Source organism: Lepisosteus platostomus, chromosome 5, assembly GCF_059453375.1.
Source record: "Lepisosteus platostomus isolate fLepPlt1 chromosome 5, fLepPlt1.hap1, whole genome shotgun sequence".
In the NCBI taxonomy this organism is placed as follows: domain Eukaryota; kingdom Metazoa; phylum Chordata; class Actinopteri; order Semionotiformes; family Lepisosteidae; genus Lepisosteus; species Lepisosteus platostomus.
In genome coordinates this window covers 22,611,835-22,629,086 of record NC_142615.1, presented here as the reverse complement: position 1 = coordinate 22,629,086, position 17,252 = coordinate 22,611,835, and the positions used below count along the sequence as shown (strand labels likewise).

The window sequence follows — 17,252 nt, the reverse complement described above, 5'->3', positions numbered from 1 at the left end:
ATCTCTCAGGAAATCCTGGGTGAGATTCAAAAGGTAAACCTGGCTCTCTATGAACATGAGCAAAGAGTTCTCACTCAACAGAAGATTGTGATGTGAGTACAGTAATATAAAACACCTGAAGATGCCAGGGATTGAACCCCGGACCTGTGGAGCAGTAAGTGACTTGTAACACTGACATAAGAGATACTTACATAAAGTGCTTTTACTGACCATATTACAAATCACAGGAAGTAAGGTCTTAAAACATTGGGCAGTAGTGGGATTTAAACCCACGCCCCTGAGAGAGTGGAGCCTAAAATCCAGCATATTAGACCATTCAGCCACACTACCTCTGGCCCCTTCTCCTTTCCTCTCGTTGCTGAGTATAGGTGCCTTCATGCAATTGAGCCAGGTTTGAATCCCAGCCAATGCATCTCCAAATCTTTTCAAATGAATCTGTGATCTTGTAGCACATCCTCTGAAACTAACAATCAAAATTGGAAAAGTCTTCTTCAACACTGAAAAGCTCAATTAGGATGAAGCAGTTGTACACAGGACAGCAGTACCGTATGTGTTCTTGATTGATTCAGACTCGTTCTCAGTGGTTCTTGCTCACCAAATATCTTAAAAGCTGAGGAAGAACGCTACGAAAAATACTAATCAAAATACAAAATAATAATCATTATTAACCAGAAACAGCAGAAAAACTGATCACAATTGTGATTATGTCGCTTCTCTGCTTCAGCAAGGTCAATAAAGGACTCTCTGAAAGTAGTAAAGCACTAAAGCACTGCAAAACTGAATTCAAAATCATATTAGGAATTCTGAGTGGTGCCTGCCTTTTCCCTGGAGTGAAACTATTGGATTGAAGGAATTCTTATGACAGGTTTACAAGGTGCTGTTGATATTTGGATAAATCTATGAACTCGTGATTTTTATATACTTTAAATAACGGCCATACGGCCAGAATAAAATTACTGATGATTTTTCCTGAGACGAAGCACAGCTTATCTTTCCAAGACAGCTGATAAAGGCAAGCCAGTGGATACTCTAGCAGAACATGGAAAAACATTCACCTTTGTAACCAATCAGGTATGCTTTGTGATTGCTTGAAGTGAAACCCACAATCTCTTTTGAACTTAGACAAGTTATTTCTGATGGAGCGCTATGCGGAAAGACTTAATCAGCTCTACCCCTGAGGATGACTCGACTTGAAAATGCAGAACATTAACGTTTCACAGATAAAAGGAGCACAACCGACATTAAAATTGAGGGCGCACTGTGATTTGCACTGACTCAAAATTGATCTTGGTAGACAAACTTCCCTGCTGAAGGTGGAACAAGAATTTGTGTTGAGAAGAAGAAACACTTTTTTCTCCCTGCTTTGATGTTAAGCTGATAAAGTAGCTTTTAACACATTGCTCCACTTGGCGGTTGTAACACAAAAACTCTTAGCAGCAGTGGGATATAAACACACACCTCCAACGAGACTGGAGCCTTAATCCAGCACCTTAGACCACTAACCACTGTGTCCTGTCTCTTTGTCTCATTACTTGCCCGGAGGAAGCTGGGTGGCTTTTGCTCTTGTCCGACAGTGGCGTTATGACCGTGGAACCGACTGCACCTGCTTTTTCTGAGATGCTTCCCCTCTCATGGTGAGATCTCGAATTCTTAAACACCTCTGGATAAAGTTCTTCTGTGGAGCAGGCTACAGACCTCTGCGTACAGCACCCATGATGTCGTTTTATTTCTATAGCAGCACCCATCCGGAATTTTTTTTTGTTTTACTTTTTATTTGAACAACAAAATAGATTCAATATAAACAAGAGCACATATAACGTATTAATAGACTCGTGAGAGGCACATAAATAATACAATTAGACTTTATGGAAAAAAAGATTAAACAAAGTAAATAAAAACAAGGTCCACACAGCTTTCATGTTCCTACATTTCGAAAGAGTCTGTAAATATCCATTTACGTCTATTTAGAACTATTCAAACGTAGAACTCTTTGCTGATTTAGGTGGTATATTTCCTCAATTACAGGACAGCACAAACAGTTCTTAATGCAGAAATGGAAGCCTGTCTAAATTTTCCTTTCTGTTAAAGACATTTTGGGAAGCACTTTTTTTGGGACACTGATTTTTCTCCTTTGGGGAACTAATGAAGACTATAGGGTCTGGCACAGTGGTAGTGTAGCTGATTCTAGCTCAGAAAGTTGTGAGTTCAAATTAGGTTGGGGTCAGCTAAGAGTTCTTTACCATCTGCTGGTGCTGAACCCAGACTTCTCACCATGTAGTTGAGTTCTTCTCAGCATCTCCAAAACATCATTTCCAACTTTAGAGACAGCTACAGATGCAGCCATTCAAAATGGGTGAGGTATTTTGCGGCATACCATGACACGCCCACCGGGGTATCACACAGTTCACGTGTGTCACGTGACTAACTATCCGGCGTCGCCTTGTAAAACCGCCAGGGGGGGCTTAACCTCTCATGTACAGCATTTGAGCCTTTAATTTTGAACTATGTATTACAGCATGTTAATCATCAGTCATTAAAATGTTGGTATATTTTATGAAAGCAAGATTGCTCAGTTGGACAAAAGTACACAACCTACCTTTATCAGAAATATTTATGCATCAAAGCCTTTACGGAAGATATTACTAATAGTATTAATAATGGATGACTTTGGACAAGCTGTATACTCAAAGTATAATTTCTTTAGCACATTTGCCATACTTTGTCAGGCATTTTGTTTTACTTCAACGGGCATAAAAACTTCCTTGCTTTTAACAGGGCGTTTCATAATTTCTAACTACGAAAATGATTTAAAATGCGACACCTATCATTCAACTAGAGCTTAAAATATCACAAGGATCCTCAAGAGCACAGCAAAGAGTGTATTAAAAGACACTTGTATTTATCAACGCTTTCCTTTCCGTATACCAGATTTTATGGAACCACTTCAGAGGGGTGTTCCAGGAATCGGCACTTTAAAGAAAAAAATACACACCAGTATTCCATTTCTCCCTAAACATTGTAAGCTTCAAAGTCTTTAACTAACGTGATACCGGAGTCAACAAGCATACTTTTAGAATTTGATTAAAAGGGAATATAATATGGAATCGCGTATCTCATGAATTTAATAACGGTATGATTATATCCGTGTACTGCGGTAGGGCTGTTTCGCCTGCCTGTTCGTGCAAGCTGTCTTGTAGCCTACTGGTCTAGGTGCGTGACTACCAACTGGCAGGTTGTGTGTTCCAATCCAGCTGGTGTTGGACTTTTCATTTTTATTTATTTATTTTTTAATCGTGTAACATAAACATATTACCGTATGCAAACTGTACTGTATACAGTATGTATATGTATATTTAATGTCTTAACTGTGCCCGTTTAAGTATTGAATATTCATATCTAATTTTACCACTGAAGGGAAATCTTAGTAGCTGAGCATAAAAAATAGGAGCATACTGTAACGCGTGTGAAGGCCATAAACGATATTAATTTTGGAACATACAGTATATGGCTGGTCTCGGTACTTTAAAGAAAAAAATACACACCAGTATTCCATTTCTCCCTAAACATTGTAAGCTTCGAAGTCTTTAACTAACGTGATACCGGAGTCAACAAGCATACTTTTAGAATTACTTTTGAGCAACTAATAAGAAGCGAGAAACGGTATGCGTTTTAGTTTCGTTTTGTGCTGGGACCCGTGGATTGATTAGAGATATCAAGTACATACAAGTCATTTTTTAAATGTTGTAGTTCGTCTTGAAAAAATGTTACGAGTACATCATCTATCAACAATTACACAGGTTCTGTTTCCATATTGCGGATTTTGGTTACGTAATATTATTTTCTAGATTTCACGTTGTGAATATGATGGGATGTCTGATGGGATGTTTCTAAAAATCCATCCTCTGTAAAACGTCTTCTCTAGTTGTCCTGCATATGTATTCGCTAATGAAGCTGTGTGTTCTGAGCCTGGATCTCTACATTTCTGTATGAACCAGCTTAGAGGGCTAAAGACAGCTTGTGTTTAAATTGAGTGTAAGGCAATTTATGCTTCTAAAGTCATGGTCAGCATTTATTTTTGTACTGTGCTGTAAACTTGTTCTGTGCCAAGTCACATTATTTTATAGCGTTTTTATAGCGTTATCAAATCTGGTGGCGCTGTGTGTACTGTAGTTACCTGTAGTTTCCTGACTCCCATGTCACATGGTCTGTGATTGAAACCTGTAAAACCGGTTTAATTCATCACAGCCAGCACTCTTCAGGTGTGAGGGTCTTCTGCTCAGAATGAAACGCTAAAATGTTTGTGTATATTCTAATGGTAGTGGGGGCAGGGTGTGTGGGAACAGGTTTGGTTGAAATTGCATTGGAGATCTATGTTCTTCACACCTGAAACATTTTCTCTGAAAGTATTTTCTTCGCAGTTTAACCGATCTTGTTACAGCATGTTACAGTTTACTATTATTAACCATATTAATTTTAAGTGCTGAATGTAAAATCTTGTAAAAATATATTTTCATTGCTCAAATATACATTAAGTCTGACTATCATATAATAAGTTAAATACAAAACTAAAGAAAAAATAGGGTTAAATATAATTCAAAATATTTTGCTAACAATGTTAACTGTTTATGAATAATAAAATGTATTAACTAAGGAGTAGGATGGCAAAGCTGTTAGTATGTTTTTTGTTTTGTTTCTTTTTCATAAATACAACAGTAGTACCTGATGTCTCAGTGGCTTTCAAAATTAAATTATGCATGCAAACCTGTGAACTAGAAAGATAACTAAGATATCCATCCATTATATTCCATAATATCCATGAAATATATGGCGCTGAAATATGTGTGACGCAGTGGTGGCCTGACACGGAGAGGTGCCCTGGCAGCTGTATGATGCAGTGGTGGCCTGGCACGGTGAGGTGCGCTTGCAGCTATGACACGCAGTGGTGGCCTGGCACGGTGAGGTGCGCTGGCAGCTGTGTGATGCAGTGGTGGTCGGGTATGTAGAGGTGCACTGGCAGCTGTGTGTTGTGACGCAGTGGTGGCCTGGTACGGTGAGGTGCGCTGGCAGCTGGGTGGTGTGACGCTGTGGTGGCCTGGCACGGTGAGGTGCGCTTGCAGCTGTGTGATGCAGTGGTGGCCGGGCACGGTGAGTTGTGCTGGCAGCTGTGTGGTTTGATGCAGCTGGTGGCATGGCACGGTGAGGTGCGCTGGCATCTGTGTGATGCAGTGGTGGCCTGGCACGGTGAGGTGCGCTGGCAGCTGTGTGATGGAGTGGTGGTCGGGTATGTAGAGGTGCACTGGCAGCTGTGTGGTGTGACGCTGTGGTGGCCTGGCACGGTGAGGTGCGCTGGCAGCTCACCGTGCCAGGCCACCACTGCATCATACAGCTGCCAGGGCACCTCACCGTGTCAGGCCACCACTGCGTAACACCACATAGCTGCCAGCGCACCTCACCATGCCAGGCCATCACTGAGTCAGAGATTAAATAAAACCTCACTCGCACCAAACAAATTTATATTTCTAAATATCACATGATCGAATTTAAGTCATTTTAATAACAATGAATAGTCACCTAGGCGTTACAATATAAACATTTATATTGATTTAAATAACGTTTTGATTTAAATCGCAAATGCGGGTTTAAATATATGTGTTTTTTGATTCACAATCAGACAAATGCAACATAAATTGATATCTTTGTCTTCTAAGTATCTTAATAAACTTTCAGCATAGCTTTCTCCCCGTTTAGATTTATTTTGGGATCAAACGTGGAAAGATTAGATTGTAATCGTTTTTATTTTTTAAATACATTTTAGAAAAGTGTAATCTATACTAAAAAGCTGTACACCACCTGCTATAAAGATACATATTGTAATACTTTCGGGTTCGGATAGGACAGACACAAGAACTCAGACTTGCGGAGTTAAAGCAAGTTAAAGCCTTGATTTTATATATCACCTTTAAAAGTGGCATCTCAAAGCAAAGTAAATACCCAACACTGATTGTACCCATCTGTCATGCTAATAAAGCAGCTTGAATTGAACTGAGAGGGGGGGGGTATATTTGCTTTGTGTATAAAGTACATTGTGAATGTTTTCACAGCCTTCACTTTGTCGTTTTTATGCCATTTTTTGACCACGCACGAATATTCCTATGTCCGTATCTTCGCAAGGGAATCAGTGTGAATTTTAATACTAATTAAATGACCGCGGGCACTTTCCACCCCCTCTACATTCTCAGAGTAGAACAGACTAACCTTCTAATGAAAGACAGTCCACCCCCCACGGACAGGAAAAGTGCCCACAGGCACTTAAACTTAATATAGTCAGTAACAGTAAACAGTAACATGGTCAGAAGGAGCACGTACAAACGTTTCCGAAATAACCACATGTAAGACTCTGATGCTTAAAATGTTTAGGGAGAAAGTGGAATACTGGTGTGTATTTTTTCTTTAAACTACCAATACCAGCCATATACAGTCTGTAACGTAGGGATTTCTATATGTCTTTATTTAGTGGTTACATTAGTGACAAAGGTTAAGCTTTTAGCTTCAGTAACGTGTACATATCTCCCCTTTTTATAAAACGACTTGGTTGAAAACTGTTCCAGAGCCACTGTTGTTTCATCAGTGAAAAGTACATTATGAAATGCCTCTCCCTGTTCAATCCACTGGAAAAAAGAAAAGGAGCATAAAGCTTCTGATGGTCATAAACGATATTCATTTAGGTGCAGCATCAGAGGTTTGTTTTTAACTGCACTGCATTGGAGAGAGTACCATAGTGTGTTTTTTTTTTACTCCCCGGCGGAAACTGGCTTCCAGAAGAATCAGTATGGCTCAGAGATTAAATAAAACTTCACAGACATTAACGAAGAGCATAACGCGTGTACTGTATACACTGCAAGTACAACCCCCCTCTCTGCAGGAGTGCTGGCTGTGACGAATTGAACCGGTTTCATGGGTATTTTCAAAGTAGGAGGCGAGATTTCCAGCGAAAGACACCTCCCCGCCCTCAAAAACCCAGTAAGTACAGTACTTACTAGTTAAAGGCTAGGCTCCCGACTACGGCGAAAGGAACCCTTCTTTCATTAGAAGACAATGAACATATTTTAGCCCTGAATTAATTAATAGCAAACAAGGTTTACATAAAAGACATTTTTCCAAGAAAGTTTAGCCTTTGTCACTAATGAAACCACTAAATAAAGACATAAATATAAAAATCTTAAGATTTTTAAAATACATGACTTTGCTAAAATTTATTTGAAAATAAAAACAATTACAACCGCCAGGGGAGAGAGAGAACAGGGGAGGGATGTTGGTTTTGCATAAGGGGCGGGGCTATGGAAATTAGGTCTGTTTGGGAATGTGTAGTTACATGTTCTGGCTGTTTGTGAATTATCGTTGTTGAGTATGGAGTGTTGAGGTATTGATTTTGTGTAATGCTTTATGTTGAAAATTGAGGTGGATTTTGTTTATGATAAACAGGATAAACTGGGATGGGAGTAAGGTTTGGTTTTGCATAAGGGGCGGGATTATGATAATTGGAGAACTTTGCGAGAGTAAAATGGTTTGATTATTTGATTTTGTATTGTGGTTGTTATCTATGTTTTTGGTTGGTATTATGTTTATATGGTTGTTTTTGTTGGTTGGTTGTTATTATGGTTATTAATAATACGATCTATAGTTGAAATCTGAGCCTAAATAAAAAGAAAAAGCAAGTGATTAGGTTTATGAGCAATCTAATTACTTATTCGTTTATTATTAATTTGCTGGACAGAGCGGTGAACATTATTATGCATAAGACAAAGATAACGATCCTGATCAGTTTAGAAATCTGTGTACGCTGTAAGGTTTTTACTTCTTAAACTTTTAAAATACACGTTTTGAATAGAAAGAAATCCTCTTCCTGGTACAGTATGTATAGCAAACCAGCACGTCTTTTTTTCTCCAATCAGATGGGTGTCAGATGGTGTCAGCCAATCACCATTCTGAAGCCCTACCATAATCTCTGGTATGGGGAGACCCCAGAATTCTGTCCCATAGTTTAGACAGATGATAGATACTTTTATTGATCCCGTGAGTGAAATAAAGTAAATCATTTTCATTTTAGGAAATTATTAAACGCTCGGTTAAAAGCAAAGGAGATTGTCTGTTATAGTGGACATAAAAACAAGAGTTCGCTGGCATTATATCCTGGAAGACACAGACCGGCGCCAGACCGGTAAATGCTTGATGAACTAGGGATTGGACAGTTTCCAAGTACTTGTACAATCGATGGAAATGTTCAAATAAATGTGCAAAAGAAATAAACAAAATAATCATTTATTTCTTTATCATATTGGGTAGCTAATGTCCTCTCTTTGCTAGTTAGTGGCTGTGTTTCTGCGTTGGGTAGCAACGGGTGACTGTTCTCAGGCGGAAGATGTAAACAGCTCAATGTTCGTGTTAAATATTTTTTTTAAATTCAATTAAACGGGCACAGTTAAGACATTAAATATACATATACATACTATATACAGTACAGTTTGCATACGGTAATATGTTTATGTTACGCGATTAAAAAATAAATAAATAAAAATGAAAAGTCCAGCACCAGCTGGATTCAAACACACAACCTGCCAGTTGGTAGTCACGCACCTAGACCAGTAGGCTACAAGACAGCTCACATGAACAGGCAGGCGAAACAGCCCTACACAGCCCTGCCGCAGTACACGGATATAATCATAACATTATTAAATTCTTGAGATACGCGATCCCATATTATATTCCCTTTTAATCAAATTCTAAAAATATGCTTGTTGACTCCGGTATCACGTTAGTTAAAGACTTCGAAGCTTACAATGTTTAGAGAGAAATGGAATACTGGTGTATATTTTTTTCTTTAAAGTACCAAGACCAGCTATATACTGTATGTTTATGTTCCAAAATTAATATCGTTTATGGCCTTCACACGCATTACAGTATGCTCCTATTCTTTTTATGCTCAGCTACTAAGATTTCCCTTCAGTGGTAAAATTCAATATCTACAACGGGCACAGTAAAGACGTTTACAGTAAGTCTTTCTACGACAGACCAACGGACCACGAGTGCCCCTGTCGGTCAACCAATCACGTACCGCGGTATTTTGCGTCATCGCGCGTCACGATGCACGACGCCGTAGCCAATTACCTCTGGTACGTGTCTGTACCGCGCACTTTGAATGGCTGCATCTGTACATCAGACAATGAAAGTTTGAGACCACTTTATTATTACAGGTTCTAGCAAACCTGAAAGCTAAGGCATTTCAGGTCACTTTTTTAATTAAAAAATTAAGCTTTTTTAATTGTGTATGAAATTCACTCCCATGGGCTCTGAAAGGGGAAATATACTGTTGGGATCCTTGCAAGTGAGGTGTCTCTTCTTGTGGTGAAGCACAGTCATACCTGACTTGTTCGGAATGACCCAAGACAGACTTTATCCAGAAGTGACGGCACCACTCCAAGTAGAATGAAAGAGAAACACAGCACGACATGGGGAGTCAAGAGGCTCCCACAATTCACCTTTCCTCACATTACTGATTTCTTCACTAACATTTTGACCGTTTTACAATCACAATGACCGTTTCACATTAAATAAGTTTTTAAACCATCAATATTTAAGAAAAAAAATAGTACTTTTTTTTCCAATTATTGAAAAAAAAACATTAAATGCCTTGATTGCATAAAGTTTCACAGACAGAAGCAGCACGCCAGCACAACCAACATTAAAATGGAGGGCACACTACGATTTGCATTGACTCAAAAGTGATCTCGGCAGACGTTATTCCCTGCATAACGCAAAAGGTGGCAAACCGCATTTGGTTTGAGTGGACGCAAGAAAGTTTTTCTTTTCTGCCTTGATGTCAAGCTGACAAAGTATCTTTAAACACTTTGCTTAGTTTCTCGAGAGACTGCCAAAAAGCAGCTCCCTCCCTTTTGAAGTCAGTTGGAAGGGGTCTCAACAGAAGCACCTAACAAGGTGAAATTCAAACCCAAGCCCCTGAAGGGGCTGGAGCCTTAATCCAGCATTTTTCACTGTTTAGCCACAGTTACCACTGTACTGTGTCTCTTTGTCACATTACTTGCTTAGAGAAAGCCAGGTGGCTTTCGCTCTTCTGGTCCGACTTAGTAGCATTACGACTGTGTAACGAACTGCACCTGCTTTTTTTGAGATGCTGCCATTCTCGTAGTGAGATCTCGACTTCTTTAACACCTCTGGATATAGTTCTTCTATGAAACAGGCTTCACACCTCTGCGTACAGCGCCCTTGATGTCATTTTATTTTTACAGCAGCCGCATCCGGAAAGTTGTGTCTTTTACGTTTTATTTGAACAACAAAACTACATACAATACAAACAAGAGCACATATAACGTATCAAGAAAATCGTCAGGGGCACATGCTATAATACAATTACACTTTATGAAAAACGATTACACAAGGTAAATAAAGATAAGATCCGCACAGCTTGTTCTTACATTTCGAATGAGTCCGTAAATACCCCTTTACGTCTATTTTGAACTGTTCAAACGGACTCTTCCCAGACCATTTCACTTTATACCACTTTCCTAAACGAGGATGCATCTCCTGTTTTAGAACTATTTTGGGTGGTATGGTTTATACAACACACCACAGTATTCTAATGGTGGACTGCAGATCTGTGCTATAGTTCAGTCGAATTCGAAGGATCCAGCAATCGTCCTGGATTGGACTGGGATTCTGAAATGTCTCTTGCAAAAGTATTCGGGTTTGCTTGAACCTTTGATAAAAAAAGTGATCTGATCTGAAACTACCCAGCTTACAGTCTCTGAGGTAGTTGTCACTAAAGTCGGACGTGATGTGGCACACATGTGCCGTGTGCCTTTACTTTTGTAAAAAACTGGTATCGGGAAAAGTTTCTTAATATTTCTTTTGATTAGCATGCAAGAAAATGTGATCATTACCTATGGAATTTCCCGCCAGCGTGGAGCTTGAAATCACAACCTTGAGACTCAGTGTTCAAGAGTCACAGAAGAGGTCAGCCTGGTCTTCAGTTTGCCAACGATAAGCTCCGGCAGTGCTCCTCTGTAAAGCAGATTGTTCGGATCGGTTATGTGGGACGGCACTTCGATACTAAGATCGTTTGCAGCACACGCATGGTTTCCCCCTTCACACAAAAAACATAGACGAAGGAAGCTCTCTTGTCTTGGGCTGCTGACTCCCGGATTTAAAGCGCTCTGGGTGCCAGCTAAGTCTCTAACAAGCACACTATAAAGACAGGAATGACACTTTGCTCACCTCACGCATGGAATGGCGAGGCTACTTGTTCCAATATTATCTAGTCTCACCTCATATGGTGCCGATTCCTGGTTTTCATTTAAGAAAGAGCACTGCAAACACCGTAAACAGTGCAAAACGTGTGATGAAAGAAGTTTTTTCCCCCCTTTGTCTAAAGCAGAACACAGCGGAGTAATGCCGATGGTTGTGAGATCAAGATTTCAGTGGAGCACTGTCGTCTACGTCTTTAGCTACATGAGTTGGACATCCTCTTGTACACGGAAAGCAGATTGAGATCCTCTGACATGAAAAGTGCCAGATAAAAGCCATTTCTCATCCTTTCTCTTAGTGGTGGAGCTATCGCATGTAAATGAGGCAACTTGCAAGGCGAGCAGGCTCGGTGCACACCGAACGCAGATGTCTCAGAGCAGTTGAGACGTGTCCAAGTGGCTGTCAAAGGACAGCACTTTGCCGGCGCCTTGGCTTAGTTGGCTAAAGCGCCTGTCTGGTAAACAGGAGTTCCTGGGTCCGATTCCCAGCGGTGACTTTCTTCCTGTCTTACTGTACAGAATTTATCCTCACGGGCAAATCCCATGCCTTTTAATTCAGGTGAATGCAAGTGTCCGTTTCCTTTCTGGAACAACTTGTTTTGAAAGAAATCTATACAGCTTGCGAAAGATGAAACACAAATCTTGCTTATCAGTGAAGAAGAGGTACTCCCAGCAGGCCAGCTAATACCAGCAAAGTTTTTTTTTTCACCCTAACCCAGAGAATGGAGAAAAGCGAGGCGCCTGTGGCTCTGCAGTGTAATCAGTTCGCGAGTTCGGCGGTTAGCTGAAAGAGTGGTAAATGGAGCTCGCCCCAGCCCGTCCTTATTCTTTTAAAGAGGATAAAAAATTAACTTCGCCGCCATTACTACCAGCTTTAAAAGACTGCCATGGGCACGGAAAAAAACACACTACAGAGGACTTTTCTGGAACCGAAGCAGAGATTCCTTTACGAACCAACTGATAAAGCTCAGCCAGTGACTACTGTTAACAGAATGTGAAAGCACGATCAACTTTGTAACTGCAACCACAGGAAAAACAGCAAGAAGCAGGCTCCATTCCCCATTTAAATCTGTCGTGCGAGGCATGCTTTTTGCACGCATGAAGTAAATCCCACGATTGCTTTTGAACTTGGACAAAGTACTTCCAAAGGAGCGCTATGCGCAAAGATTTAACAAGCTCAACCCCCGCCGACGATTTGGTGTGAAGAAGCAGAACATTCAAGTTTCACAGACAGAAGCAGCACGCCAGCACAGCCAAAATTAAAACGCCGGGCACACTACGATTTGCATTGACACAAAAGTGATCTGGGCAGACGTCGTTCCCTGCATAACGCAAAAAGTGGCAAAGCGCTTTTGGGTTGAGAGGACGCAAAAAGGTTTTTGTTTTGTGCCTTGATGTCAAGCTGAGAAAGTATCTTTAAACACTTTGCTTAGTTTCTCGAGAGACTGCCAAAAAGCAGATCCCTTCGTCTGAAGCCAGCTGAAAGGGGGTCTCGACAGAAGCACCTGGCAGCGGTGGGATTTGAACACACGCCCCCGAAGAGACTAGAGCCTTAATCCAGCGCCTTAGACCGCTCGGCCACGCTACCCGCTGTGCACTGTCTCTTTGTCTCATTACTTGCCCGGAGGAAGCCGGGTGGGTTTTGCTCTTGTCGCCTGAATTAGTGGCGTTATGACCGTGGAACCGACTGCACCTGCTTTTTCTGAGATGCTTCCCCTCTCATGGCGAGATCTCGACTTCTTTTACACCTCTGGATAAAGATCTTCTGTGGAGCAGGTTTCAGACCTCTGCGTACAGCACCCTTGATGTCATTTTATTTTTACAGCAGCCGCATCCGGAAAGTTGTGTCTTTTACGTTTTATTTGAACAACAAAACTACATACAATACAAACAAGAGCACATATAACGTATCAAGAAAATCGTCAGGGGCACATGCTATAATACAATGACACTTTATGAAAAACGATTACACAAAGGTATTCGGGTTTGCTTGAACCTTTAAAAAAAAGTGATCTGAAACTACCCAGCTTACAATCTCTGAGGTAGTTGTCACTAAACTCGGACGTGATGTGCCACACATGTGCCATGTGCCTTTACTTTTGTAAAAAACTGGTATCGGGAAAATTAAAGTCGAAACCCAAAACAGTAACATATTTAAGAGTAAATGCCTCCTAATAGCTAGCAAGCGCTCCTAGTTAGTAAAGTTGTTTGTGTCCCAGCCTGTCACGCGGGAAACCGGGGTTTGATTACCGACGGGGAGACAGCTAGTTTTTTTATGATCAGATTCCAGTCTTTAATGCTGTGTGTGAGAGTTTACGTAACTTTCCTTTTCTCACATTTTCTGACGACTATTCCGAAGGAGCGCCCTATCAACTCCTAATACTTTTCAAAAATCTGCCTGCATGTTTGATTAGTTTTGTTTTACTTAGAAAAAGTTCAATATTGATCATAACTAAATAAAATTATGATCAGAAACAAAAACAAAATGTTGAAGATGCAACTCGATCTTGAATCAGAGCTGGGTGACATGGGCTTCTGTTCTGATATGGTTGTACGAGAAACAGGAGGAATCTCTTCTCTCCTATGGAACATGAGCTGAATCAGGAATATCAACGCATGACCTACATCGTAAAACTAAAATAAAAACTAACATTAAGTTATCAGAGACATCCATTTATATACAAACAAGAGACAGACAAAGCAATAATTCTACATTAACTTGTCCTGCACTGATCAGACTAATTGAAATGGTCTGATTCAGAGCCTGTGCAGCTCGTGGTAATACAACAACGACAGTATTGAACCCTCAGCACCATACTGACTACTGAGCACAAGTTCAGCTGCTCTCCAGCTTTGTTACGCACGTTTTTTTATTGCAAATGGAGCTGATCTCCAGACAGTACAGTGTTAGTCAGCAGCCTCTACTAGTAATACATCGCCCCTGTCCAAAATCTCTAGGTAAAAAAAACACATTTTATACATTTGTCTGTTTAAAGATATAATCTCTTTAAAAAAGACAAAGGGTTTGTGTGTCAATTGTTTCGAATTAATTTCGAACGCAAAGAAAAGTAGTTTTCTTCCAAGAAATCACACAATCACACATCCTCCATACTATACTTCTCTCTTGTAGTAGTAAAGCATTTTGATTTAAACTGAACAATATATTAAATGTTTCATCTATACACTTACGATTAACATAGGCAGCCTTGAACGGATTGCGGAAATCAAATATACAGATGGATTCAGAGTGTGCTTTCCAACTTTTGTGTAACATTTTCCTTTGATAGGTCGGAGTTGTTTTTAAAATCTGGATTAAATAAAAAGGAGTGACGTCAGTGTAAAACAGCTTTCCTTCATGGGGAACAACGGTTGTGTTCCATATTTCTAATGATTTTGGTTTCAAGATAGCAATTTAGTATGAAACATAAAAGCCAGCTGGATAAATCTGTTACACGTCATTTACAATGGTCTTTCAACTAATAGCCCGTGCAGGGATCAAACCCCAACTGTTGGTATGAGTTGCGTAAGGCTCTGCAACATGCAGATTAGAAACTAACCTCCGCTTCTTCATTATATACACAGTGAGCTATATATGCGGGCTTACTGCCCCCTACGGGCTCTGTATTTGATTGCGGTACAAGACCGGCCATGGAGAAATGAAGTGAAGAGGGTGTGTTCATTAAAAGGCTCATAGCGTCCCAGGGAGGTCTCAAACCACCACCCTTTTGGTTAACAACCGAGCCACAAAGACTCATGTACAGCTTAACACTTCTCGGTCTCAGTGAAAGTGATACACTCCATCTTAAAGGAAAATCGCCAACAGTGGCCGATATCTATTGGAGTTTTTTTCATTCTATACTGCAAAGAGATGGACATATAAGGTCAGCAGGCTTGGGGAATTGGACCTTATGGTGAAGGCTGCGGGCTCAGCATCAGCAGAACCTGATCAGTATCGGTTGACTCCGATATACTTTGACAACTTAACTTCTGGATTTAGAGACATTTACCTTAGTGTCGGTATACTAAGATGTTTTGGTAACGAGGAAGGAGGGACAAAGCAAATTCGCAGAATGTGTGCTATTTTTAGTCCTCACATGCCAGAGGGTCAATATTAAAAAAAATGTAACAGTATAATCTCTTGTACTTCACAATTTAATAGTGTCTGTTACATTGTGTCTCACACCTCATTGTCAGAATTGTGAGACAAGTTTGTAATCAGGAGGGAGGGCCATAGCAATTCAGCAGAAATTGCATTCATCTTTTCCCAATGCATTCTCACATGCCATTTTCTCACATGCCATGCTCAGAGGGTCATATTTTTAAAATGGTATCATAAAATGTCCTGAAGTTCAGGATTTTGACAGTCTGTTATATTGTGTCTCACACCTTGATGTCAGAAATATGAGACGATTTTAAAATCAGGAGGGAGGGCCCTAGAAATATAGCAAACATTGCATTTACCATTTGACAATGTATTCTCTCATGCCATGTTCAGAGGGTTGTATTTAAAAAACGGTACAGTACAATGTCCTGAAGTTAAGGATTTTTATAGTCTTTTCCATTGTCTCTCATACATCTGTGTCAGAATTTTTAGACATTTTTATAACCAGGAGGTAGGTTCGATCACCCTCTGCTCATCCTCAGTTAACCATATAGTCTCATATACCATGTTCTAAATGTCCAATTTAAAACTGCTATATTAAAATTTCTTGTAAAATGCAAGAGTTTGAGTCTTTTTATGATCAGAAGGCAAGGTCGTGGAAAATATGCAGGAAGTGCCGGTGAATTTACGTTTTGCCTTTGTCTTATTTACTCGTGGTATAACATGCCAGTTTGTTTTATTGTGAGTTGTGTTTCTGAAATGTGTTTCATACAAAAATGCAATTTGGACAGTCTCTACTTACATATTCCCCTTTACTGAGGAAATATACAGCAATACATCGGGATAAGTATTTTTAAAAATGACTGTAGAGAGCCATCTACAGGCGAAAGACGACATAACATCACAGCAGCAGCATTTAATATGGAACGAAAAACGCAAAGCAGCAGCTGGCGAATAAGAAGCCAACTTCAGCCTCGTTAATGCAATAGCATTAGGTGAGGTGGAAAAATATTTCTTGCTCTGAATCTTAACATTTTTATAGGAGGTGTTCTAGGACCTCTTACCTCAGAAAAAAAACTGCCAGTACATCACTTATTTCTACTCCATCAATAGCAGCAGAGTTATCAGTACTGAGCCCTAAATGTAGGTCCTATCATCATATAAAAAGTCGAAAGTATCGACTGCATTCAACTGATAAAATGTATCTTCTATGAGAGTTATATCTTATCCAAAATACATCGGAAACAAATTTGCACGTTTTTTGGGGGGGATCCTGAAGACTGAGACTCAAAACTTTTTTTTTCCTTCTTTCCAGGAGGAAGGATTATTCAGATGCAAACATTGTCCCAAAATCGATGTACTCTTCAATGATATTCAAATCCTCAAATTCTTCATCTGAATGTCGATATTGAAATATGATATCGTACAAATTGTGGTTTTCTTTTTAAAGCAAATTTTATGCTTTAAATTAAATTTTATTTATTATGAAAGTGCCGGAAATTTTTCAGTACTTTAGAGGGTTTTGCCATTTTAGATGTTATGCAGTTCCTGTCTGATTTATCAAATGTGTCATTTAAATCTCCAGTCATTTCTATATCAGTCTGAAGGCCTTGTAGTAAAGATTGCAATTCATCCAAAAATGCCAAGTTTCCCACTGGTGATACATACAAGGAAATGAATGTATATTTTCCCCCAAAATCAACAAATTTAAAATCAAATACCTCCCTCATCTGCAGGTGGAGAGAATAATGTCAGAATAAATACAGGTTTAAAAGTCAGGACCATTGATCGTCCTATTTTAAAATGACACTAAAATGCTCACAATATATTAA

General features: G+C 39.8%; 1 protein-coding gene and 1 non-coding gene across 2 annotated transcripts in view; one reads left to right on the top strand and one right to left on the bottom strand.

The window, feature by feature from the left end:
* The window catches only part of LOC148664987 (zona pellucida sperm-binding protein 3-like), a 246,998-nt gene that overhangs the window by 101,769 nt on the left and 127,977 nt on the right, over nucleotides 1–17,252 (top strand). The window lies entirely within an intron of this gene.
* trnal-aag (transfer RNA leucine (anticodon AAG)) lies at nucleotides 12,825–12,906 on the bottom strand. Its single transcript has one exon. It is a non-coding gene; the product is annotated as a tRNA-Leu (tRNA).